The 27,248-nt window shown below is 38.1% G+C and overlaps 1 protein-coding gene across 12 annotated transcripts in view; it reads left to right on the top strand.

The window, feature by feature from the left end:
• The window catches only part of PSD3 (pleckstrin and Sec7 domain containing 3), a 696,342-nt gene that overhangs the window by 433,539 nt on the left and 235,555 nt on the right, over positions 1–27,248 (top strand). The gene's annotated exons all lie outside the window — the stretch shown is intronic.

Below are 27,248 nucleotides of genomic sequence, written 5' to 3'. Positions count from 1 at the left end.
AAAGAGAAAGCCTGAAGTTAAAGGACAGAATACATCAGAATGTCTAATTTTGTTTGCATGCCTGCTTATTGAAGAAGTTGTCCTCCATACCAGTGCCACTTCCTTCCAGTTTTCTTTTACACCAGGGATTGACAAAGTATGATGCATTGGCAAAATCCAGTTCGCTGTTTGTTTTTGTAAATAAAGTTTTATTGGGCCGTAGCCCTACCCATTTGTTTACATTGTCATGCCACAGTGGTAGTGTTGAGTAGTTGCCACAGAGTCCATATAGCCTGCAAAGCCTAAAATATTTACTATCTGGTAATTTACTGAAATTTATAGAATTTGCCTGTTTTATACTGTTGCCCTTAGTCCACGACACCTTCTTTGCACTTTTGACTTCACTTCTCCCAAACATAGTAGGGTAAGATTGAGGTTGATCCCTTTACTTATGGGATCGTGGAAGTGTGTTACAAACATGTCCAGGTTATTTCACAAATGATCCATCGAAGACTTTTTCTCTAAGAGGCACTAATGTATCTTTAAAAGAAAACAGCTCTTTTTTTCCCGTAACAGAGTATATTGGAAAAAGGCAATATAATCATTTTAGGGAATGACCTTAAATTTGAGTAGGCATATGAATCCCTTGTATAGGGTTTAAAATTGTATAATTAATATTTTATCTCATTAAGAATGGTATGTTAATTGGCTAAATATTGATGATTTTAGCCTGCTCGGTATTTTGAATTTGACATAGATTACTTACTTAGTACAGATTTTCCACTTTCTGTATTGGCTATGGAAACCCTGGTAATTAAGTGCTATAGCTGCTAACCAAAAGGATGGCAGTTCGAATCTACCAGGCACTCCTTGGAAACTCTATGGGACAGCTCTGCCCTGTCCTACAGGGTTGCTATGAGCCGGAATTGACTTGATGGCAATGCGTTTTTGGTTTTTTTTATATTGGCTTTATATATATATATATATATATATATATATACATACACATACACACACACGTATATTTTTTTGGAGCCCTGGTGGTGCAGTTGTTAAGAGCTCAGTTGCTAACCTAAAGGTCAGCAGTTCAAATCTACCAGCTGCTTTTTGGAAACCCTATGAGGCAGTTCTCTCTGTCCTGTAGGGTTGCTATGAATCAGAATCAACTTGGTGGCGACAGGGTTTTTTTTTTTTTTTTTTTTTTTAGGTTTGATTAAAAACCCCTCCTGACTTCAAAGGTGATGACCTAGAATATGCTGGTAGCCCTCAGCGTCTCAGATTTGAATGCTGCATTGATTTTAAGGGACCGTTGCTGTGTCTCTTGATGTATTAGGGGACCTTTTCAAATCTTCATGCCTTATTGATTTAATTGGAAGGAATTCAGAATAAGGGAAAGTACTATGAAAGTACTTCCTTGCTTGGCATGAAACTGGCTAACATTTGTTTCAGAGTGGGCCTACTTTTTTTCTAAAGTTATGAGTCAATTTGAGAAGAAATGAGTATAGAACCATGACAGCTTGTGCATTTCACTGTAATAGCTATGAATCTTTGAGATACAAAGTTAATGATTAGAGTTAGATTTGTTCAACGTACAGTGTTTGAATACCAGCATTTTAAGGTAACTGATACAACTTGGTATAACAAGGGCAAAAAATTCAGACATAGTGTTGTTTTCTGGATGACAAAGATTTCACTTCATTTTATCTTTTGCCTTGCTTTTCCCATTGCCATCAAGTTGATACTGATTCATAGCTACCCTATAAGACAGAGTACAACTGCCCACCTTTTGGTTTGCAGCCAAAGCTCTTAACCACTGTGCTATAGGGGCTCCATTTTATCCCTACTCCATGATAAAGTGCTTTAATAGTCTGGGTTTGTTTAAACATGTCTGCTCGCTCTCTTTTAATTGAGGTAAAATGTATGTAATAAAACATTTGCCATTTCAACATTCTGCCCATGTACATTTCAGTGGCATCAATTATACTTATCATGTTCTTCAACCGTCATCATTATCTGTTTCCTAATTTTCCCATCACCCTTAACAGAAGCTCAGTGTCCCCTAACCACTGAGTCCTCCTTCACGCTGCCTTCCCCCTCTCCCTCCCCGTCCCGTGTCCCTGGTAACCACTAACAAACTTTGGTCTCTATACACTTGACTATTCTAGATATTTCATATAAGTGGGATTATATAATTGTCTTTTTGCAACTGACTTATTTACTCAGCATAATGTTTTTAAGGTTTATGCATGTTGTAGCATGTATCAGAGCTTTGTTTCTCTTTATGGCTGAATAATATTCCATTGTATGCATATACCACATATATATATTTTTCATCCATTCATATGTTGATGGACATTTTGTCTGTTTCTACCTTTTGACTATTGTGAATATTGTTGCAGTGGATGTTGGTGTTCAGGTATCTGTGTTGTTTCAATTACCTAGGAGTGGAATTGCTGGATTGTATGGTAATTTTGTGTTTAACTTTTTTTTTTTTAATTAACTATTATTAAGCTTCAAGAGAACGTTCACAAATCCAATCAGTCTGTCACATTTAAGTTTACATACATCTCACTCCCTACTCCCACTTGCTCTCCCCTTCTTGAGTCAGCCCTTCCAGTCTCTCCTTTCGTGACAATTTTGCCGGCTTCCCTCTCTCTCTATCCTCCCATCCCCCCTCCAGACAAGAGTTGCCAACACAATCTCAAGTGTCCACCTGATATAATTAGCTCACTCTTCATCAGCGTCTCTCTCCCACCTGCTGACCAGTCCCTTTCATGTCTGATGAGTTGTCTTCGGGGATGGTTCCTGTCCTGTGTCAACTGAAGGTCTGGGAAGCATGGCCGCCGGGATTCTTCCAGTCTCAGTCAGACCATTAAGTTTGGTCTTTTTATGAGAATTTGGGGTCTGTATCCCACTGATCTCCTGCTCCCTCAGGGGTCCTCTGCTGTGCTCCCTGTCAGGGCAGTCATTGATTGTGGCCGGGCACCAACTAGTTCTTCTGGTCTCAGGATGATGTAGGTCTCTGGTTCATGTGGCCCTTTCTGCCTCTTGGGCTCTTAGTTGTCGTGTGGCCTTGGTGTTCTTCATTTTCCTTTGCTCCAGGTGGGTTGAGACCAATTGATGCATCTTAGATGGCCGCTTGTTAGCATTTAAGACCCCAGACGCCACATTTCAAAGTGGGATGCAGAATGATTTCAAAATAGAATTATTTTGCCAATTGACTTAGAAGTCCCCACAAACCATGTTCCCCAGACCCCGGCCATTGCTCCGCTGACCTTTGAAGCATTCATTTTATCCCGGAAACTTCTTTGCTTTTGGTCCAGTCCAATTGAGCTGACCTTCCATGTATTGAGTGTTGTCTTTCCCTTCACCTAAAGTGTGTTTAACTTTTTGAGGAACCGTCAAACTTTTCCACAGGGGCTGTACTATTTTATAGTCCCATCTCAGCAATGGGTGAGGGTTCCAATTTCTCTACATCCTTGCTAACACTTATATTTTTCCCTTTTTTGTAATCATAGCCATTTTAACGGGTATGAAGTGATATTTCATTGTGGTTTTGATTTGCATTTCCCTAATGACTGTCAGTTTGTTGTACTTTGGGGGCTTGTATGTTGCCGTGATGCTGGAAGCTATGCCCCCGGTTTTCAAATACCAGCAGGGTCACCCTTGGTGGACAGATTTCAGCTGAGCTTCCAGACTATGGCAGACTAGGAAGAAGGGCCCAGTGGTCTACTTCTGAAAAGAATTAGCTAGTGAAAACCTTAAATGAATAACAGCAGAACACTGTCTGATATAGTATTGGAAGATGAGCCCCTCACCCTGGAAGGCACTCAAAATACAACTGGGGAAGAGCTGCCTCCTCAAGGTAGAGATGACCTAAATTATGTGGATGGAGTCAAGCTTTTGGAACCTTTATTTGCTGATGTGGCACGACTCAAAATCAAAATCAACTTTTTGAAGAGCTCTGGAAATGAACCAAAGGCTTGCAGCTATCTGAAGAGTGTTTATTCAAGAAAAATGATTGCATCTCAGTAAGAACAAGCTTTATGGCATTCTAACTTGATCTGTTACCTTTCCCTTCTCTCCAGCTCTGCAGTGACCTAGAAAACTAGCAGCCTCACAACCCCATACGTATGAAAACCAGCAGCCTTTTTCATAACAATCACTGGAGGAAGCAGTTTGGAGTTCCTGGAAAGCCCCATTTTCAGAGAATTATCATTATTTGCCTTCCTGGCAGCTCCCTTAAGTCTCTCAATCTCAAGTCTTATCTTTATTTTACTTGATTCAGATTCAGTGCAAATGAACTTTTGCTTAGGATGTTTGTCTAAAACAACCAGGAGTAATGTCACAGCTTTCTGAGGCAGTGATAAAAGGAAAAGTTGGGAAATGAGACATTCATAGGGGGCTTTGGGTAAAATTTGGCCTATTTCTGGGACTCTAGAAGGTATATACATGTCCAGGGCTATGCACATGCCCAGGAAAGACCTAAGAAGTCTCATAGTTCTTCCCTTTGGCTGAAATTGAGGCTCTGCGCAAACAGGAAGACTTCGTAGTAAAGGCTAAGACATAGTTGTCAAATGTCTGCTGGATCCTTGAAGGTATGCCCCAAGATGCACATGGAGCCTCTTGGTGAAGGCTGGGAGGCTTAGTGGATCAAGGCATGTGAGGAAATCTTTGTCCAGTCATTAGCTAACTGAGCTAAACCAAACCAACTTGGGGGTCGGGGTATGAGGAATCTGATTCCCAAAGTTGCCACATTGTATTATTTAAAATATTCAGTATTCAACAACAACAAAAATTGAGAGATGCAAAGAAACAAAAAAGTACAGCCCGTGCACAGGGAAGGAAAGCAGCCAATAGAAACTGTCCCGGAAACCCCAGACTTTGAACTTCGTAAGTTATCGTAAGTATGTTCAAAGAATGAAAAGAAGTTATTTCTAAAGAAACTAAAGGAAATATGAGAATAGTGTCTCACCAAATAGCAAATACCAATAAAGAGATAGAAATTAGTAAAAATCAAATAGAAATTCTGGAGTGGAAAAGTGTAATTAACTGAAATGAAAACTTCACCAGAGGAGCTCAACAACAGAGAAAAGGAAAATCAGTGAACTTGAAGATAGGGCAGTTGAGATTAGTCAGAAACACAAAAAGAAAACTGAAGAAAATGAGTAGATTCTAAGAAACCCATGGAAAACCATGAAGCATACCTACTTATATGTAATAGACTCTCAGAAAGAGAAGAGAGAATGGGGCAGAAATAACATTTGAAGAATTGGCCAGTATCTTCTCAAATTTGATATAAAACATTAATATACTTCAAGTAGGATAAACTCGAAGAGAACCACACATAGGCGCATCATAGTCAAACTGTCAGAAGACACAGACAATCTTGCAAGCAGTAAGAGAGAAGTGATTCATCACGTACAAGGGAATCCTCAATAAGATTAATAGCTGATTGTCATCAGAAACCATGGAGGCCAGAAGGCAGTGGGATGGCATATTTAAGGTGCTGAAGTAAAAACCTGTAAACCAAGAATTCTATAACCAGCATAATTTCCCTTCAAAAATGAGGGAGAAATTAAGACATTCCCAGGTAAACAAAAACAGAGTTTTAGAAGATCTGCTGTACAGGCAATACTAAAGGGAGTCCTTAAGACTGACATAAAGAGACAGTAGACAGTAATTTGAATCTACACAAAGAAATGAAGAGTACTGGTTAAGGTAAGTATATCAGTAAATATAAGAATTACCAAAAAAAAAAACAAACAAAAAAACTCTGATTTAAAAGACAGCTGTATAAAGCAATATATAAAATTATTAATGGGCTTATAATACTGTTTATATGACAATAATAGAACAAGGGAGAGGGAAGGGAATAAAACTGTATAGGTACATAGATGTTGTATACTATTAACATTAAGTTGGTATTAATCTGAACTGGAATGTTTTTTTAATTGTAATCCAAGAGCAACAAGTAAGAAAACTAAAAAAATATATGTTAAAGAAACAAAAGAACTAACATGCAACGTTAGAAAATACACAAAAGTAGGCCATAATGGAGGAATAGAGGAGCTAAAAAGGCATAAGAAATATAGAAAACAAATAGCAAAATGGCAGATGGATGCCCTACCTTATCAGTAATTACATTAAATGTTATTTAACAGTGATTGAACACTCAAAGGCAGAGATTGACAGAATGGGTAAATAAAAACATCCAACTTTGTGTTGTCCACAACAGACACATCTTAGATTCAAAGATACAAATAGATTGAAAGTAATAGGATGGAAAAAGTTGTACCATGCAAACAGTAATGAAAAGAGAGCTGGGGTGGCTGTGTTAATATCAACAAAGTGGACTTAAAGACAAAAATTGTTGCTAGAGAAAAAGACATTTTATAATAATAAAAGTGTCAGTTCATCGAGAGTATGTACTAGTTATAAAAATATAGGCACCTAACAAGAGCCGCTAAATACATAAAGGAAAAATTGACAAGTCCAGATAGAAATAGACAGTCTAACAAGAAAAGCTGAAAAATTTAACACCCCACTTTCAATAATGGTTAGAACAAGCAGACAGAATATCAACAAGGATATAGAAGACTTAAAAGCTCTGTAAACTAAATCTTAAATCTTTTCAACACTCCACCCAACAACAGCAAAATATTTATTTTTGCAAGTGTACTAAGAGCATTCTTTAGAATAAACCGAATATTAGATCAACAAGTGTCAAGAAATTTAAAAGAATTGAAAACATACAAAATATGTTCTCCATCCATAATGGAATGAAATTAGAAGTCAGTAACAATCTATATAAAGAAAACTACAAAACACTACTGCAAAAAACCAAAAGAGACCTATGTAAATGGAAAAACATGCCCTGCTCATGGGTAAGCAGATTTAGCGTTGTGAAAATGTCAATTCTACCCAAAGTAACCTACAAATACGATACAATCCCTATCCAAATACCGATACCATTCTTTAACGAGATGGAAAAACTAATCATTAACTTTATATGGAAAAGGAAGAGGCCCCAGATAAATAAAGCACGATTGAAGAAAAAGAATGAAGTAGGAGGACTCCCACTTTCTGACCTCAGAACCTACTATACAGGTACGGTAGTAAAAACAGCCAGGTACTGGTACAATGACAGACACGTTGACCACTGGAACAAAATTGAGAAGCCATATGTAAATCCATCCACCTACAGTAACCTGATCTTCGACAAGGGCCCAAAGTCCATCAGTTGGGGAAGAGGCAGTCTTTTTAACAAATGGTGCTGGCAAAGCTGGATGTCCATCTGCAAAAAAACAAGGCCAATGGCTCACACCACACACAAAAACTAATTCAAAATGCATCAAAGACCTAAATATAAAGCAAAACTATAAGTGTCATAGAAGAAAAAATAGGGTCAGTGCTAGAGGCTCTAATACAGAGCATTAATGGAATATAAACCATAACTAATGATACACAAACATCAGAAAATACTCTAGGTAACTGGAATCTTCTAAAAATGAAGCACTTATGCTCCTTAAAAGACTTTGCCAAAAGAGTAAAAAAAAGAAACTACATATTGGGGAAAAAAAATTTTTGGCTATGACAAATCTGACAAAGGTCTAATCTCTAAAATCTACAAGAAAATCCAACACCTCTATAACAAAAAGGCAAATAATCCGATTAAAAAATGGGCAAAGCATATGAGCAGACACTTCACCAAAGAAGACATTCAGACAGCTAACAGATGAAGAAATGCTCAAGATTACTAGCCATTAGAGAAATGCAAATCAAAACCACAATGAAATACCATCTCACCCCTGCATTACAGGCATGAATTAAAAAAACAGAAAATAACAAATGTTGGGGAGGCTGCAGGGAGATTGGAGCTCTTATGGACTGCTGGTAGGGACGCAAAATGGTACAACCGTTTCGGAAAACGATACGGCGCTTTCTTAGAAAGCTAGACATAGAAATACCATATGATCCATCAATTCTAGGAATATATCCTAGAAAAATAAGAGCCGCCACAGGAATAGATATATGCACACCCATGTTCATTGCAGCGTTGTTCACCATAGCAAAAAGATGGAAACAACCCAGATGCCCATCAACAGATGAATAGATAAACAAACTATGGTACATATACACAGTAGAATACTAAGCAGTGATAAAGAATGATGAATTTGTGAAGCATCTTACAACATAGATGAACGTGGAGGGCGTATTGCTGAGTGAAATAAGTCAGTCAAAAAGGACAAATATTGTGTGAGACCACTACTGTAAAAACTCATGAAAAGGTTTACATACAAAAAGAAACAATCTTTGATGGTTAGGAGGGAAAAACACTAAATAGATGATAGATAAGTGGTAACTTTGGTGAAGGGTAAGACAGCATACGGTACTGGGGAAGCCAGCGCAGCTTGTCCAAGGCAAAGTCATGCACGCTCCATAGATACATCCAAACTCCCTGAGGGACCAAATGATTTGACTGAGGGCTGTGGGGACCATGGCCTTAGGGAACGTCTAGCTCAATTGGCATAACATAATTTATAGAGAAAATGTTCTACATTCTACTTTGGTGAGTAGCATCTGGGGTTATAAAAGCTTGTGAGCGGCCATCTAAGATACTCTACTGGTCTCACCCCATCTGGAGCAAGCAAGAAAGAGGAAAACCAAAGACACAAGGGAAAGATTAGCTCAAAGGGCCTAATGGACCACAAGCACTATAGCCTCCATCAGACTGAGTTCAGCACAACTAGATGGTGCCTAGCTACCGCCACCAACTGCTCTGGCAAGGATCACAATAGAGGGTCCTGGACAGAGCTAGAGAAAAATGTAGAATAAAATTCTAACTCACAAATAAAAGACCAGACTTACCGGTCTGACAGAGACTGGAGAAACCTTGAGATTATGGCCCCTGGACATCCTTTTAGCTCAATAATGTAGTCATTCCTGAGTTTCACCCTTCAGGCAAAGATTAGACAGGCCCATAAAACAAAATGAGACTAAATGGGCACACCAGCCCAGGGCAAGGATGAGAAGGCAGGATGAGACAGGAAAGCTGATAATACGGAACCCAGGGTCAAGAAGGGAGGAGTGTTGACATGCTGTGGGGTTGGTAACCAATGTCAGTGTATTAATTGTTTAATGAGAAAATTGTTTGCTCTGTAAACCTTCATCTAAAGTACAATAAAAAAGTAGCAGAAGTAAATCTATAAATAACATCATACCCCTAAATAACCAATGAGTTGGAAAAAAAAAAAAAAAAAGCCCTATCTCAGATAACTTTAGTCGAGAATACTACCGAACGTTCAGAGAAGGTTGTTAACCAATTGTACTCAAAATATTCCAGTACGTAGAAAAAGGAGAAATGCTTCCCTAATTCACTCTATGAAGTCAGCATAACCCTGATATCAAAGCCAGGCAGAGATACCACAAAAAAAAAAAAATTACAGACCAGTATCCCTCATGAATATAGATACAGAAATTCTCAACAAAATTCTAGCCAACAGAATTCAACATATCAAAAAATATGGGATTCATACCAGGGATGCAACGGTGGTTGAACATTAGAAAATCAATGTAATTCACTCTGTAAATAAAAAAAAGGACAAAAAGTATGTGATCATTTCAATTGATGCTGAAAAGGCATTTAATAAAGCCCAACAACCTTTCCTGATAAAAACTCTCAGAAAAATATGAATAGAAGGGAAGTTCCTCAACAGAATTAAGGGCATATATGCAAAACCAGAGGTCAACATTATCCTCAACGAAGAGAGGTTGAAAGCATTCCCATTGAGAAGGGGAGTGAAACAAGGATGCCCTAATGGCATCCAACTGTACTGGCAGTCCTAGCCAGAGCAACAAGGCAAGAAAGGCAAGTAAAGGGCATCCAGTTTGGAAAGGAAGAAGTAAAACTATCCCTATTCACAGACTATATGATTCTATACATAGAAATCCCAGAGACTCTGTAAGAATATTCCTGGAACTAATATAAGGTTCAGCAAAGTGGCAGGGTTCAAGATCAACACTCAAAAAGAAAAAAGAAAAACTCAAGAAGGAAATCAAGAAAACAATACCATTTGCAGTAGCGCGCCAGAAGAGAAAAAACCTAGGAATAAATCTAACCAATGACATAAAAGACTTAGATAAGGAAAACTACAAAACACTACTGCAGGAAACCAAAAGAGACCTGCATAAATGGAAAAACATTCCATGATTGCAAGACTTATTGTAAAAATGTCAAAGCTATCTATAGATACAATGCAGTGCTGATCCAGATCCTTATGACATTCTTTAATGAAATGGAAAAACTTATCTCTAACTTCATATGGAAAGCAAAGAGGCCTTAAATACCAAAAAAACTAAACCCGCTGCTGCCGAGTCAATTCCAACTCATAGCGACCCTACAGGACGAAGTAGAAGTGCCCCATATGGTTTCCAAGGAACACCTGGTGGATTCGAACTGCTGACCTTTTGGTTAGCAGCCATAGCTCGTAACTGCTATGCTACCAGGGTTTTCAGGCCTTAAATAGCTAAAGCAATATTGAAGAAGAGCAAAGTAGGAGGCCCTCACAATTTCAGATCTCAAAACTTCTTATATAGCTAGCCATAGTAATCAAAACAACCTGATACTGGTTCAACAACAGAAACATAGACCTATGGAATAGAACTGAGAACTTGGAAGTAAATACGCTCACCTGTGGGCAGCTGATTTTTAACAAAGGGTCAAGGTCTGTTCAATGGGGAAGAAACTGTCTCTTTAATAGATGACGCTGGCAAAACTGGGTATCCATTTGCAAAAAATGAAAAAGGACACAACTCACACCATATACAAAAGCAAACTCAAAATGGACTAAAGACCTAAATGTTAAAGCTAAAACTATAAAAAGGAGTGCTAATTTTTGGCATAAATAGACTTTTAAACACAACTAAAAATGCACAAACAACAGAAGGTAAAGTAGATAACTGAGACCACCTAAAAATTAAGCACTTAGGCCCATCAAAAACAAACAACCAAACAAAAAAACCCAAACCCGTTGCCGTCAAGTTAATTCCACCTCATAATGACTCTATAGGACGGAGTAGAACTGCCCCATAGGGTTTCCAAGGAACATCTGGTGGATTCAAACTGCCAACTTTTTGGTTAGCAGTCAAGCTTTAAACTGCTGTGCCACCAGGGTTCCCAAAAGAGTAAACAGAGAACCTACAGACTGGGAAAAGATCTTTGGCAATGACATATCTGACAAGGGTCTAATCTCTAAAATGTATAGAAAACTTGAACATTTAATCAGCTAACAAACACATGGTTTTTGTTATGGTTCCCAAGGAGTGGCTGGTGGATTCGAACTGCTGACGTTTGCTGGTTAGCAGCCGAGCTGTTAAGCACTGCATCACTAGGGCTCCCATTAGCCATTAAACTGAAAAAAAAAAAAAAAAAAAAAGTTGCCGTTGAGTCAATTCTGACTCATAGTGACCCTGTAGAACAGGGTGGAACTGCCCCATAAGGTTTCCAAGGAGTACCTGGTGGATTCAAACTGCTGACCTTTTGGTTAGCAGCTGAACTCTTAACCACTATGCCATCAGGGTTTCCATTAGCCATTAAAACAAACCCAACCCAGTGCTGTCGAGTCGATTCCGACTCATAGCGATATTATAGGGAAATAAATCTACAATGAGATACCATCTCACCTAAGCAAAAGTGGCAAAAATAAAAAAAGTAGAAAACAAATGCTGGGCAGGTTATAAGAAGATTGGAACCCTTATCCACTGCTGGTGGGATTGTAAAATGGCACAATCACTATGGAAAACAGTATGGCCCTTATTCAAAAAGGCTGAAATAGAAATACCTTATGATCCCGCAGTCCCACTCGTAGGTATGTTTCATAGAGATACAAGAGCAGTGGCATGCATATATACATACACACCCATATTCGTTGCAGCATTATTCACAATAGCAAAAAGATGGAAACAGCCTTAGTGCCCATGAGCAAATGAATAAACAAATTGTGGTACATACATACAATAGAATACTACATAACTATAAAAAATAATGAGGAGTTCTCAAAAATATAACATGGATGAATCTGGAAGAAAAGAAAACTATCTCTGCAGATGATATGACTTGTGTATAGAAAGTTGTTAGGAATACACACTATTAAAACTAATGAAGTTCAGCAGCGTTTCAGAATACAAGTTCAAAATACATAAATCAGTTGTGTTTCTATGCACTAGCAGTGAACACTGAAATTGAAATTAAGGAAAATTTCTTTTACAATAGCATGCAAATAAGTAAAATACTTAGGAATCAATTCAATAAAAGAAATTCATGACCACTACACTGAAAACTATTGAACATTGTCAATAGAAATATTGAACATTGTCAATAGAAATAAAGAAGGCCTACATAAATGGCAGACCCTCCTGTGTTCCCGGATTAGAGCAAATAATACTAGTTAGATGCCAATATTCCCAAAATGATTTTCAAATTCAATGCAATCCCTATCAAAATCCCATCTGGCTTTGTTTTTTTTTTTTTTTGGAGAAATTGACAAGCTGACCCTGAAATCCATGTGGAGATGCAGGGGACGATCTTGAGAAAGAAAAAGTTGGAGGACTCATACCTCTCAGTTTCCAACTTATTACAGATCTACACTAATCAAGATGGTGTTGTTGTTAGACACTGTCAAGTCGATTCCAACTCATGATAACCCTGTGTACAACAGAATGAAATGCTCCCTGGTCCTGTGCCAGCCTCATAAATCATTGTTATGCATGAGCCCATTGTTGCAGCCACTGTGCCAGTCCATCTCGTGGAGGGTCTTCCTCTTTTTTGCTAACCCTCTGCTTTACCAAGCATGATGTCATTCTCCAAGGACTGGTCCCTTCTGATAGCATGTCCAAAGTATGTGATACTAGTCTTGCCATCCTTGCTTCTAAGCAGCATTCTGGTTGTACTTCTTCCTAGACAGATTTTCTCATTATTTGACAATACCACAATCCAAAGATGTCAGTTCTTCTTTGGTCTTCCTTATTCATTGTCCAGCTTTCGCATGCATGTGATGAGATTGAAAATTCTATGAATTGGGTCAGGTGCACCTTAGTCTTCAAGGTGACATCTTTGCTTTTCAACACTTTAGAGAGATCTTTTGCAGCAGACTTGCCCGAAGCAATGCGTCTTTTGATTTCTTGACTGCTGCTTGCATGGGTGGTGGTTGGGGATCCAAGTAAGATGAAATCCTTGACAACTTCAGTCTTTTCTGTTTATCATGATGTTGCATATTGGTCCAGTTGTGAGGATTTTTGTTTCTTTACGTTGAGGTGCAGCCCATACTGAAGACTGTGGTCTTTGATCTTCATGAGTAAGTGCTTCAAGTCCTCTTCACTTTCAGCAAGCAAGGTTGTGTCATTTGTATAACGCAGATTTTTAATGAGTCTTTCTCCAGCGCTGATGCCCTGTTCTTCTTCATATAGTCCAGCTGCTTGGATTATTTGCTCAGCATACAGATTGAATAGGTATAGTGATAGGCTACAACACTGACACACACCTTTCCTGACTTTAAACCACACAGTATCCCCTTGTTCTGTTTGAATGGCTGCCTCGATCTATGTACGGGTTCCTCATGGGCACAATTAAGTGATCTGGAATTCCCATTCTTCCCAGTGTTATCCTTAATTTGTTATGATCCACACAGTCGAATGCCTTTGCATAGTCAGTAAAACACAGGTAAACATCTTTCTGGCATTCTCTGCTTTTTGCCAGGATCCATCTGATATCAGCTATGATACCTGTGATTCCACAACCTCTTCTGAATTCGGCTTGAATTTATGGCAGCTTCCTGTCGATAAACTGTTGCAGCTGCTTTCGAAGACAGTGTTATACAGGCATAAAGCTGGATATACAGAACAATGTGATAGAATTGACAGACCAGAAATAAACATTTACATTTATGGTAAATTTATTTTATACGAAGCACCAAGACAATTTAATTTGGGGGGCCGGGGAGGGGAGGCAGTCTTTTCAACAGATGGTGCTAGGAAAACTGGATAATATCGAACATAATAAAGTTGGATCTCAACTTCACTCCATGTATAAAAATTAACTCAGAATTGATCAAGATCTAAATATGAGTTAAGTAAACATTCGTGACCTTGGATTAGGCAATGGTTTTTTGGATATGACTCTAAACACACACATATTAAAAAAAAGATAAACTGGCTTTCATCAAAATTGAAAACTTTTGTACTTCAAGGGATACCACCAAAAAGTGGAAAGGGTAGAAGAAAATGTTTGCAAATCACATATCTGAGAAGGGATTTGTATCCTGAATACATAAAGAAGTCTTACAACTCACCAATAGAAAGACCAATAACTGAATTTGAAAATGGGCAAAGAATTTGAATAAGTCATTTCTCCAGAAAGATACAGAAATGACCATTAAGCAAGTGAAAAGATGTTCATCATTATTCATCATTAGGGAAAGGCAAATGAAAACCACAGTGAAGGTACCACTTCATACCCACTAAGCATTATGGCAAAATACAAAAAAGATGAGTGTTGTTGAATATAATGGAGAAATTGGCACCGTCATACATTTCTGGTTGAATTGTAAAGTGTTGCAGTTGCCTTGGAAAAGCTTGACAGTTCCTCAGTATGTTAAATATAAAATCAACCATATGACCCATCATTTCCACTCTTGGGTATAAACTAAGAGAGTTGAAAACATGCCACACAATAGATGTACATGAATATTTATAGCAAGATTATTTATAATAACCAAGTAGAAAGGGCCCAAATGTCCATCAGCTGATGAATGAATTAGCAAAATGTAGTCTATCCACATAATGGAATTTTACTTGACAAATGAAAAGAAATGAAATGTGATTCATGTTAGAGTACGTAGACATCTTTAAAATATTACACTAAGTGAAAGACACTGTCATGAAAGGTGACCTGATTCCATTTATATGAATTTCCTGGACAGGCAAATCTATATAAATAAAAAGTAGGTTAGTAATTGCCAGGGGCTGGGTAGCGGGAGTGGAGTGAGATTTTAGGAGTGATTGCTAATGGGTATGGGGTTTCTTTTGGGGTTGTTGATAATGTTCTGAAATTAAATATTGGTGATGGCTGCACAAATTTGTCCATATCACTAAATTGTACAGCTCAAAAAGAGTGAGCGGTATGGTATGTGAATTATATTTCCATAAAATTGATGTCTTGAAAAGCCTGTAGTGAACTGACACTTCTTCCATAATCATATAAAAAAATCAACGCATTCTTGAGAAATTTTATTCCATTTCTAATTCTTCTTGTGTTTATAAGTCTTTTTCATAGTTGTATCCTAGTGTATTATGTTTATTATTTGATACTTGCAACAGAAACTATATGAATTGAAGTAAAAGTGTTTTCACTTTAAGATTCAAGTGTTAAAAAAATTCTTCCAGAATTACTTATACCTAATTTTTTTTAATGGTTATTAATAACATGCAATTGACCGAAAGCGACAGATATGCTTCAAATATTTGAATTCCCAAAATGGTCTATCAAAAATATTTTTAGTTTTCAATTGCTGATTAAGTTAATTGGAAACCACTTGACTTGTAAAAGAACTTGTTAAAAAAAATTTTTTTTTAACAAGTTCTTTTAAAAGAACTTGTTACCTAGTCATTATTCAACTCATTTTCTCAAATTCTCAGCAGATACCCAAAAATGCCTTGCCAAGTCATATTAAAATGGCTGTTGTTTATGGTATATTTTTTATTGAGGTACCTTGTTAGACCTGATATAATTGAAGAAGATTGGGAAAATTGAAATATTGTCATTTTACATATATATTTGGAAAATAGTGTTTTTTGTTAAAAAAAAAAGTTTTATGTGCTTTAAATAAAATCTTGTCAGAACTTTGGAGCTGCAGATTTAACTTACTCACAGTATGGAAAATACCCACCAAATCAGCTATTTGGCAAAGCCTGTTTTCATTGTCAAAACATTCAGCTAAATCAGACCTTTTTTCTTACAAAACCTGACTATCCCTCTTTGACATATTTGCAGGTGGAGGAGGCACCGGTTTTTAACAAAAACTATTTAACATTTTCACTATAGTTGTTTAGATTTAGTACGGGTGAGACAAATTGTTTCCTTTTGTTCAGAGAAGGGCAGCTGTGAAAGGGGAAGTGGGAAACGATTTAAGATACATAGGTGTATGTTCCCAGGCAGGCCTGTTTGAGGAAAATGTACGTATTTAAAGAGGAGACAGAGAGAGAGTGTGTGTGTGTGTGTCTGTGATATAGAAAAATGGTCAGTAAACTTGTCTTGTTGCTCTCCCAGTTAGGACACTGCTATTCTACCTTACTCTTCTTAGTCTTTTATGAAAAAGAAAATTGCTTGAAATAGTGTATGTTTTTATTTGTAAGGCTATTGTATAAGGGTATATTAATGTTTATACACTTTGTATTAATTTGGACTACACTTTGCCAAAGATAACATGCTGGTGCCACGTGTTTCTGTTTTACATCCCTCTCGTTCACTCGTGAGACATTTCTCCTGGTGTCCAGATTAAGCCTCAGAATCCTTCACGACTGGCAGCTTCTAGTTGACTGGAGCTGGCGTAGAAGGTGAAGTCTGTGTGCCTTCTCTGCTGTGCTGTTGTTAGGTGCCATCGAGTCGGTTCTGACTCATAGTGACCCTGTACAACAGAACGAAATACCGCCTGGTCTTTCGCCATCCACAAATCATTGTTGCGCTTGAGCAGATTGTTACAGCCACTGTGCCAGCCCATCTCTTTGAAGGTCTTCCTCTTTATTGCTGACCCTCTGCTTTACCGAGGATGATGTCCTTCTCCAGGGGCTGGTCCCTCCTGTTAACATGTCTAAAGTATGTGAGACAAAGTCTTGCCATACTCACTTCTAAGGAGCATTTTGGTTGTACTTCTTCCAAAGACAGATTTGTTTGTTCTTTTGGCAGTCCATGGTCTACTCAGTGTTCTTCACCAACACCTTATTCTTTGTCCAGGTTTCTCATGCATATGAGGTGTTTGAAAACACCATGGCTTGGGTTACTCATGCCTTGGTCTTCAAGGTGACATCTTTGCTTTTCAACACTTTAAAGAGGTCTTTTGCAGCAGATTTGCCCAGTGCAAATTTGACTACTGTTTCCGTGGGCATTGATTGTGGGTCCAAGTAAAATGAAACCCTTGACAACTTCAGTCTTTTCCCTGTTTATCATAAAGTTCCTTATTGGTCCAGTTGTGAGGATTTTTGTTTTCTTTATGTTGAGGTGTAGCCCATACTGAAGGCTGTGGGCTTTGATCTTCATCAGAAAGTGCTTCAAGTCCTCTTCACTTTCAGCAAGCTAGATTATGTTATCTGCATAACATAGGTTGTTAATGAATCTCCCTTCAACCCTGATGCCCCGTTCTTCTTTATATAGTCCAGCTTCTCTGATTATTTACTCAGCATACAGACTGAATAGGCATGGTGAAAAGCTTCAACCCTGACACACACCTTTCCTGACGTTAAAGCACACAGTATCCCCTTGTTCTGTTCAAACGACTGCCTTTTGGTATATGTACAGGTTCCTCTTGAGCACAATTAAGTGTGCTGAAATTCCCATTTTTTGCAGTGTTGTCCATAATTTGTTATTATCTGCACAGTCGAATGCCTTTGCGTAGTCAATAAAACACAGGTAAACAACTTTCTGTTATTCTCTGTTTCAGCCAGGATCCATCTGACATCAGCTATGATAGTCTTGGTTCCATGACCTCTTCTGAATCTGGCTTGAATTTCTGGCAGTTCCCTGTTGATATACTGCTGCACCCGCTTTTGAATGATCTTCAGCAAAATTTTACTTTTGTGTAATATTAATGATATTGTTTGATAATTTCTGCATTTGGTTGAATCACCTTTCTTGGGAATAGGCATAAATATGGTTCTCTTCCAGTCAGTTGGCCAGGTAGTTGCCTTCCAAATTTCTTGGTGTGGACAAGTGAGCACTTCCAGCCTTGCATCCACTTGTTGAAACATTGCAGTTGGTATTCCATCAATTCCTGGAGCCTTGTTTTTCGAAAAGTTTTTCAGCACAACTTGGACTTCTTCATTCAGCACTGTGGGTTCCTGATCATATGCTGCCTCCTAAAATGATTCAACATTGACCAGTTCTTTTTGATATAGTGACTCTGTGTATTCCTTCCACCTTCTTTTGATGCTTCCTGCGTTGTTTCATATTTTCCCATATTTTCATATTTCATAGAGTCCTTCAGTATTGCAACTTGAGGCTTAAATTTTTTCTTCAATCCTTTCAGCCTGAGAAATGCCAGGCATGTTCTTCCCTTTTGGTTTTCTGTTTCCAGATCTTTGCACATGTCATTATAATACTTTACTTTGTCTTCTCAAGCTGCCCTTTGAAAGCTTTTGTTCAGTTCTTTTACTTCCTCATTTTTTCCATTAGTTTTAGCTACTTGACATTCAAGAGCAAATTTCAGAGTTTCTTCTGACATATGTTTTGGTCTTTTATTTCTTTCCTGTTTACTTAATGACCTCTTGTTTTCTTCTTGTATGGTGTTATTGCTGTCAATCCACAGCTGTCGGGTCTTCAGTCATTAGTGTTCAATGTGTTAAATCTATTCTTGAGATGGTCTCTTAATTCAGATGGGATATACTCAAGGTCATTCTTTGGCTCTCATGGATTTGCTTTAATTTTCTTCAGCTTCAACTTCAACTTGCATACGAGCAATTAATGGTCTGTTCCACAGTCAGCCCCTGGCCTTGTTCTGACTGATAATATTGAGCTTTTCCATCGTCTCTTTCTACAGATGTAGTCGACTTGATTCCTGTGTATTCCATCTGGTGAGGTCCACATCTATAGTTGCTGTTTACGTTGGTGAAAAAAAGGTATTTGCTATGAAGAAGTCATTGGTCTTGCAAAATTCTGTCACGTGATCCCCAGCATTGTTTCCATCACAAAGGCCATACTTTCCAACTACTCATCGTGCTTCTTGCTTCCAACTTTCACATTCCAATCATCAGTATATTAATACATCCTGATTGCATATTTGATCAATTTCAGACTGCAGAATTTGGTAAAAATCTTCCATTTCTTCATCTTTGGCCTTACTGGTTGGTGCGAAAATTTGAATACTAATCATACTAACTGGTCTTCCTTGTAGGTGTATGGATGTTATCCTATCACTGACAGGGTTGTACTTCATGATAGATCTTGAAATGTTCTTTTTGACAGTTAATAAAATGCCATTCCTCTTCAATTTGTCATTCCCCGCATAGTGGACCATATGATTGTCCAATAAAAACGACCAATACCAGTCCACTTCAGCTCACTAATGCCTACGATATCGATTTTTTTTATTAACTTTTATTGAGCTTCAAGTGAACGTTTTCAAATCAAGTCAGACTGTCACATATAAGTTTATGTACACCTTACTCCGTACTCCCACTTGCTCTCCCCCGAATGAGTAAGCCCTTCCAGTCTCTCCTTTCGTGACAATTTTCCCAGCTTCCAACTCTCTGTATCCTCCCATCCCCCCTCCAGAAAGGAGATGCCAACACAGTCTCAAGTGTCCACCTGATATAATTAGCTCACTCTTCATCAGCATCTCTCTCCTACCCACTGTCCAGTCCCTTTCATGTCTGATGAGTTGTCTTCGGGAATGGTTCCTGTCCTGTGCCAACAGAAGGTTTGGGGACCATGACTGCCAGGATTCCTCTAGTCTCAGTCAGACCATTAAGTTTGGTCTTTTTATGAGAATTTGGGGTCTGCATCCCACTGATCTCCTGCTCCCTCAGGAGTTCTCTGTTGTGCTCCCTGTCAGGGCAGTCATCGATTGTGGCCGGGCACCAACTAGTTCTTCTGGCCTCAGGATGATGTAGGTCTCTGGTTCATGTGGCCCTTTCTGTCTCTTGGGCTCTTAGTTATCGTGTGACCTTGGTGTTCTTCATTCTCCTTTGCTCCAGGTGGGTTGAGACCAATTGATGCATCTTAGATGGCCGCTTGTTAGCATTTAAGACCCCAGACGCCACATTTCAAAGTGGGATGCAGAATGTTTTCATGATAGAATTATTTTGCCAGTTGACTTAGAAGTCCCCTTAAACCATGGTCCCCAAACCCCTGCCCTTGCTCCGCTGACCTTTGAAGCATTCAGTTTATCCCAGAAACTTCTTTGTTTTTGGTCCAGTCCAGTTGAGCTGACCTTCCATGTAATGAGTATTGTCCTTCCCTTCACCTAAAGCAGTTCTTATCTACTAATTAGTAAAAAACCCTCTCCCACCCTCCCTCCCTCCCCCCCTCCCCCCCTCGTAACCACAAAAGTATGTGTTCTCAGTTTATACTATTTCTCAAGATCTTATAATAGTGGTCTTATACAATATTTGTCCTTTTGCCTCTGACTGATTTCGCTCAGCATAATGCCTTCCAGGTTCCTCCATGTTATGAAATGTTTCAGAGATTCGTCACTGTTCTTTACCGATGCGTAGTATTCCATTATGTGAATATACCACAATTTATTTACCCATTCATCCGTTGATGGACACCTTGGTTGCTTCCAGCTTTTTGCTATTGTAAACAGAGCTGCAGTAAACATGGGTGTGCATATATCTGTTTGTGTGAAGGCTCTTATTTCTCTAGGGTATATTCCGAGGAGTGGGATTTCTGGGTTGTATGGTAGTTCTCTTTCTAACTGTTTAAGATCACGCCAGATAGATTTCCAAAGCGGTTGTACCATTTTACATTCCCACCAGCAGTGTATAAGAGTTCCAATCTCTCTGCAGGCTCTCCAACATTTATTATTTTGTGTTTTTTGGATCAATGCCAGCCTTGTTGGAGTGAGATGGAATCTCATTGTAGTTTTAATTTGCATTTCTCTAATGGCTAATGATCGAGAGCATTTTCTCATGTATCTGTTAGCTGCCTGAATATCTTCTTTAGTGAAGTGTGTGTTCATATCCTTTGCCCACTTCTTGATTGGGTTGTTTGTCTTTTTGTGGTTGGGTTTTGACAGAATCATATAGATTTTAGAGATCAGGCGCTGGTCTGAGATGTCATAGCTGAAAATTCTTTCCCAGTCTGTAGGTGGTCTTTTTACTCTTTTGGTGAAGTCTTTAGATGAGCATAGGTGTTTGATTTTTAGGAACTCCAGTTATCGGGTTTCTCTTCATCATTTTTGGTAATGTTTTGTATTCTGTTTATGCCTTGTATTAGGGCTCCTAAGGTTGTCCCTATTTTTTCTTTCATGATCTTTATCATTTTAGTCTTTATGTTTAGGTCTTTGATCCACTTGGAGTTAGTTTTTGTGCATGGTGTGAGGTATGGGTCCTGTTTGATTTTTTTGTAAATGGATATCCAGTTATGCCAGCACCATTTGTTAAAAAGACTATCTTTTCCCCAATTAACTGACACTGGGCCTTTGTCAAGTATCCGCTGCTCATATGTGGATGCATTTATATCTGGGTTCTCAATTCTGTTCCACTGGTCTATGTGTCTGTTGTTGTACCAGTAGCAGGCTGTTTTGACTACTGTGGCTGTATAATAGGTTCTGAAATCAGGTAGAGTGAGGCCTCCCACTTTCTTCTTCTTTTTCAGTAATGCTTTGCTTATCCAAGGCTTCTTTCCCTTCCATATGAAGTTGGTGATTTTTTTCTCTATCACCTTAAAAAATGACATTGGAATTTGGATTGGAAGTGCATTGTATGTATAGATGGCTTTTGGTAGAATAGACATTTTTACTATGTTAAGTCTTCCTATCCATGAGCAAGGTATGTTTTTCCACTTAAGTATGTCCTTTTGAATTTCTTGTAGTAGAGCTTTGTAGTTTTCTTTGTATAGGTCTTTTACATCCTTGGTAAGGTTTATTCCTCAGTATTTTATCTTCTTGGGGACTACTGTGAATGGTATTGATTTGGTTATTTCCTCTTCGATGTTCTTTTTGTTGATGTGGAGGAATCCAAGTGATTTTTGTATGTTTATCTCATAACCTGAGGCTCTGCCAAACTCTTCTATTAGTTTCAGTAGTTTTCTGGAGGATTCCTTGTGGTTTTCTGTGTATAAGATCATGTCATCTGCAAATAGAGATAATTTTACTTCCTCTTTGCCAGTCCGGATGCCCTTTATTTCTTTGCCTAGCCTAATTGCTCTGGCTAGGACTTCTAGCACAATGTTGAGTAAGAGCAGTGATAAAGGGCATCCTTGTCTGGTTCCCGTTCTCAAGGGAAATGCTTTCAGGCTCTCTCCATTTAGAGTGATGTTGGCTGTTGGCTTTGCATAGATGCCCTTTATTATGTTGAGGAATTTTCCTTCAATTCCTATTTTGGTGAGAGTTTTCATCATAAATGGGTGTTGGACTTTGTCAAATGCCTTTTCTGCATCAATTGATAAGATCATGTGGTTTTTGTCTTTTGTTTTATTTATATGGTGTATTACATTAGTGGTTTTTCTAATATTAAACCAGCCTTGCATACCTAGTATAAATCCCACTTGGTCGTGGTGAATTATTTTTTTGATATGTTGTTGAATTGTATTGGCTAGAATTTTGTTGAGGATTTTTGCATCTATGTTCATGAGGGATATAGGTCTCTAATTTTCTTTTTTTGTGATGTCTTTACCTGGTTTTGGTATCAGGGAGATGGTGGCTTCATAGAATGAGTTGGGTAGTATACCGTCATTTTCTATGCTTTGAAATACCTTTAGTAGTACTGGTGTTATCTCTTCTCTGAAAGTTTGGTAGAACTCTGCAGTATAACCATCCGGGCCAGGGCTTTTTTTTTTTGTTGGAAGTTTTTTGATTACTGTTTCAATCTCTTTTTTTGTTACGGGTCTATTTAGTTGTTCTACTTCTGATTGTGTTAGTTTAGGTAGGTAGTGTTTTTCCAGGAATTCATCCATTTCTTCTAGGTTTTCAAATTTGTTAGAGTACAATTTTTCGTAATAATCTGATATGATTCTTTTAATTTCAGTTGGGTCTGTTGTGATGTGACCCTTCTCGTTTCTTATTCGGGTTATTTGTTTCCTTTCCTGTATTTCTTTAGTCAGTCTAGCCAATGGTTTATCAAGTTTGTTAATTTTTTCAAAGAACCAGCTTTTGGCTTTGTTAATTCTTTCAATTGTTTTTCTGTTCTCTAATTCATTTAGTTGAGCTCTAATTTTTATTATTTGTTTTCTTCTGGTGCCTGATGGATTCTTTTGTTGCTCACTTTCTATTTGTTCAAGTTGTCGGGACAGTTCTCTGATTTTGGCTCTTTCTTCTATTTGTATGTGTGCATTTATTGATATAAATTGGCCTCTGAGCACTGCTTTTGCTGTGTCCCAGAGGTTTTGTTAGGAAGTATTTTTATTCTCGTTGCATTCTATGAATTTCCTTATTCCCTCCTTAATGTCTTCTGTAACCCAGTCTTTTTTCAGGAGGGTATTGTTCCAAGTATTTGATTTCTTTTCCCTAGTTTTTCTGCTATTGATTTCTAATTTTATGACCTCGTGGTCTGAGAAGATGTTTTTTAATTTTTCGATGTTTTGGATTCTGCAAAGGTTTGTTTTATGACCTAATATGTGGTCTATTCTAGAGAATGTTCCATGTGCGCTAGAAAAAAAAGTATACTTTGCAGCAGTTGGGTGGAGAGTTCTGTGTAAGTCAATGAGGTCAAGTTGGTTGATTGTTGTAATTAGGTCTTCTGTGTCTCTATTGAGCTTCTTACTGGATGTCCTGTCCTTCTCCGAAAGTGGTGTGTTGAAGTCTCCTACTATAATTGTGGAGGTGTTTAGCTCAGTTTTCAATTCTGTTAAAATTTGATTTATGTATCTTGCAGCCCTGTCATTGGGTGCATAAGTATTTAATATGGTTATATCTTCCTAATCAATTGTCCCTTTTATCATTATGTAGTGTCCTTCTTTATCCTTTGTGGTGGATTTAAGTTTAAAGTCTATTTTGTCAGAAATTAATATTGCTACTCCTCTTCTTTTTTGCTTATTGTTTGCTTGATATATTTTTTTCCATGCTTTGAGTTTTAGTTTGTTTGTGTCTCTAAGTCTAAGGTGTTGTCTCTTGTAGGCAGCATATAGACGGATCGTGTTTCTTTATCCAGTCCGAGACTCTCTGTCTCTTTATTGGTGCGTTTAGTCCATTTACATTCAGCGTAATTATAGATAAGTAAGTGTTTAGTGTTGTCATTTTGATAACTTTTTATGTGTGTTGTTGACAATTTCATTTTTTCACTTACTTTTTTGTGCTGAGATGTTTTTCTTTGTAAATTGCGAGATCCTCATTTTCATAGTATTTGACTTTACGTTTGTTGAGTCATTACGTTTTTCTTGGCTTTTATTTTGAGTCATGGAGTTGTTATACCTCTTTGTGATTACCTTAATATTTACCCCTATTTTTCTAAATAAAAACCTAACTTGTGTTGTCCTATATCGCCTTGTATCCCTCTCCATATGGCAGTTCTGTGCCACCTGTGTTTGGTCCCTCTTTTTGATTATTGTGATCTTTTACATATTGACTTCAATGATTCCCTGTTTTGAGCATTTTTTTTTTTTTAATCCTAATTTGTTTTTGTGATTTCCCTATTTGAGTTAATATCAGGATGTTCTGTTCTGTGACCTTGTGTTGTGCTGGTATCTGATATTATTGGTTTTCTGACCAAACAATTTCCTTTAGTATTTCTTGTAGCTTTGGTTTGGTTTTTGCAAATTCTCTAAGCTTGTGTTTATCTGTAAATATCTTAATTTCGCCTTCATATTTCAGAGAGAGTTTTGCTGGATATATGATCCTTGGCTGGCAGTTTTTCTCCTTCAGTGCTCTGTATATGTCATCCCATTGCCTTCTTGCCTGCATGGTTTCTGCTGAGTAGTCTGAACTTATTGTTATTGATTCTCCCTTGAAGGAGACCTTTCTTTTCTCCCTGGCTGCTTTTAAAATTTTCTCTATATCTTTGGTTTTGGCAAGTTTGATGATAATATGTCTTGGTCTTTTTCTTTTTGGATCAATCTTAAATGGGGTTCGTTGAGCATCTTGGATAGATATCCTTTCGTCTTTCATGATGTCAGGGAAGTTTTCTGTCAGGAGATCTTCAACTATTTTCTCTGTGTTTTCTGTCCTCCCTCCCTGTTCTGGGACTCCAGTCACACGCAAGTTATCCTTCTTGATAGAGTCCCACATGATTCTTAGGGTTTCTTCATTTTTTTTAATTCTTTTATCTGATTTTTTTTCAGCTATGTTGGTGTTAATTCCCTGGTTCTCCAGATTTCCCACTCTGCTTTCTAACTGCTTGAGTCTGCTCCTCTGACTTCCTATTGCGTAGTCTAATTCTGCAATTTTATTGTTAATCTTTTGGATTTCTGCATGCTGTCTCTCTATGGATTCTTGCAACTTATTAATTTTTCCACTATGTTCTTGAATAATCTTTTTGAGTTCTTCAACAGTTTTATCAGTGTGTTCCTTGGCTTTTTCTGCAGTTTGCCTTATTTCATTTCTGAGGTCATCCCTGATGTCTTGAAGCATTCTGTAAATTAGTTTTTTATATTCTGTATCTGGCAATTCCAGGATTGTATCTTCATTTGGGAAAGATTTTGATTCTTTTGTTTGGGGCGTTGTAGAAGCTGTCATGGTCTGCTTCTTTATGTGGTTTGATATCGACTGCTGTCTCTGAGCCATCACTGACTGGGACGCTGGCTTCAGGCTCCGAAAACAGTCGCTGCTTCCCCGTAGTTGTTCGTTCTCCGTCTCTGTCACTCAGGTCAACTCTTTAAATCTGTGTTTGTTGTTCAGGGTTCGTAGATTGTCATGTATGTGATCGATTCACTTGTTTTTCCGAGTCTTTGTTGCAAGAGGGATCCGAGGTAGCGTCTACCTAGTCAGCCATCTTGGCCCCGACCTAGGATATCGATTTTTGTGTGTTCCGTTTAATGTTTGAGAATTTCTGATTTCCCCAGATTCGTGCTTCATACATTTCATGGTCCTGTCATTAATGTTTCTTCTCATTTTGAGGCGTGCCACATCAGCAAATGGAGTCCCGAATGCTTGACCTCATCCATATGGTTAAGATCGACTCTACTTTGAGGAGGCAGCTGTTCCCCAGTTGTCTTTTGAGTACCTTCCATCCTGAGGGGCTCATCTTCTGGCACTATATCAGACAATATTCTGCTGCTTTTCATAAGGATTTCCCTGGCAAATTCTTTTCAGAAGCAGATCACTGGGTCCTTCTTCCTAGTCTGTGTTAGTCTGGAAGCTCAGCGGAAACCCGTCCTCCATGGGTAACCCTGCTGGTATTTGAATACCGGTGGCATAGCGTCCAGTATCACAGCAACATGCAGGCTCCCACAGTACGACAAACTGACAGATGCATAGGGGGTCTTATTTTCTTTAATGTGTCACACTTGGCTTATCTCTAGGGTTGGACAGAGGCATATTCTGGATAAAATTTTTTACTTCTATTTTTCTTGAATGTGTGTGTGCACATGTGTGTTTATGTATGTGTGAATGTACATATATGTGTGTGTGTTTCTTTTACACTACAGACATTCCTCTAAATGCATTGTCAGCCCTGTTTTTAAATTTTTAATTTAGGGCTAGGAAAACCTTTTTTCCCTACAGGATCTGGTAACTTCTTCATCTCTATATTTGTATCATCGTATTTTTTTTAGCAGATTCTCAGTAAGCTGAGGAACAAATGTAATTTGCTGATATAGCAAGTATACCTGGTGGTGCAGTTGTTAAGTGCTTGGCTACTAATGAAAAGGTCGCCAGTTTGATACCACGAACTGCTCCTTGGATACCCTACAGGGCGGTTCTACTCTGACCTGTAGGGTCGCTGTGAGTCAGGATAGACTCATCGGCAATGGGTTTGGTTTATATTCATTTTCACGGTCAGCAGTTTTGTATCTTTAGTCATTTTTTTGCTTCAGATTTTCCAGTTATTTATTGTTTATCAATGTGATTTTCTTTGGTTAAACTTTATTATCCCTAAATTATCTTTGGAAATGTATTGGGGGGCAGTTTTCCATGGGTCTCTTCCTTTTAATATTTTTGTGAGTAGAAGCATGGGTTACCTTTGTTCTGAACTGTCCTTTCAAGGATATTTCTAGAGTAGGCAGCTTTGGAAGATAGAACGATTCCAGAGTAACGGCAGGCTTACTTCATAGTCTTGGAAGATGGAGGTAGTATCTCCCTCTAGAGCACCTGGTTAGTTAGGCATGCTTACTGCTCTTTATAAAAGACTCAGGTTCGTGAAGGTTTGGTTTTCTGTCCTGTAACACAACCACTGTATATACAAGTGTC

This window comes from Loxodonta africana, chromosome 19, assembly GCF_030014295.1.
Source record: "Loxodonta africana isolate mLoxAfr1 chromosome 19, mLoxAfr1.hap2, whole genome shotgun sequence".
Taxonomy (NCBI): domain Eukaryota; kingdom Metazoa; phylum Chordata; class Mammalia; order Proboscidea; family Elephantidae; genus Loxodonta; species Loxodonta africana.
Note: the sequence above shows the minus strand (reverse complement) of the source record. Positions and strands in the feature narration are given on the sequence as shown.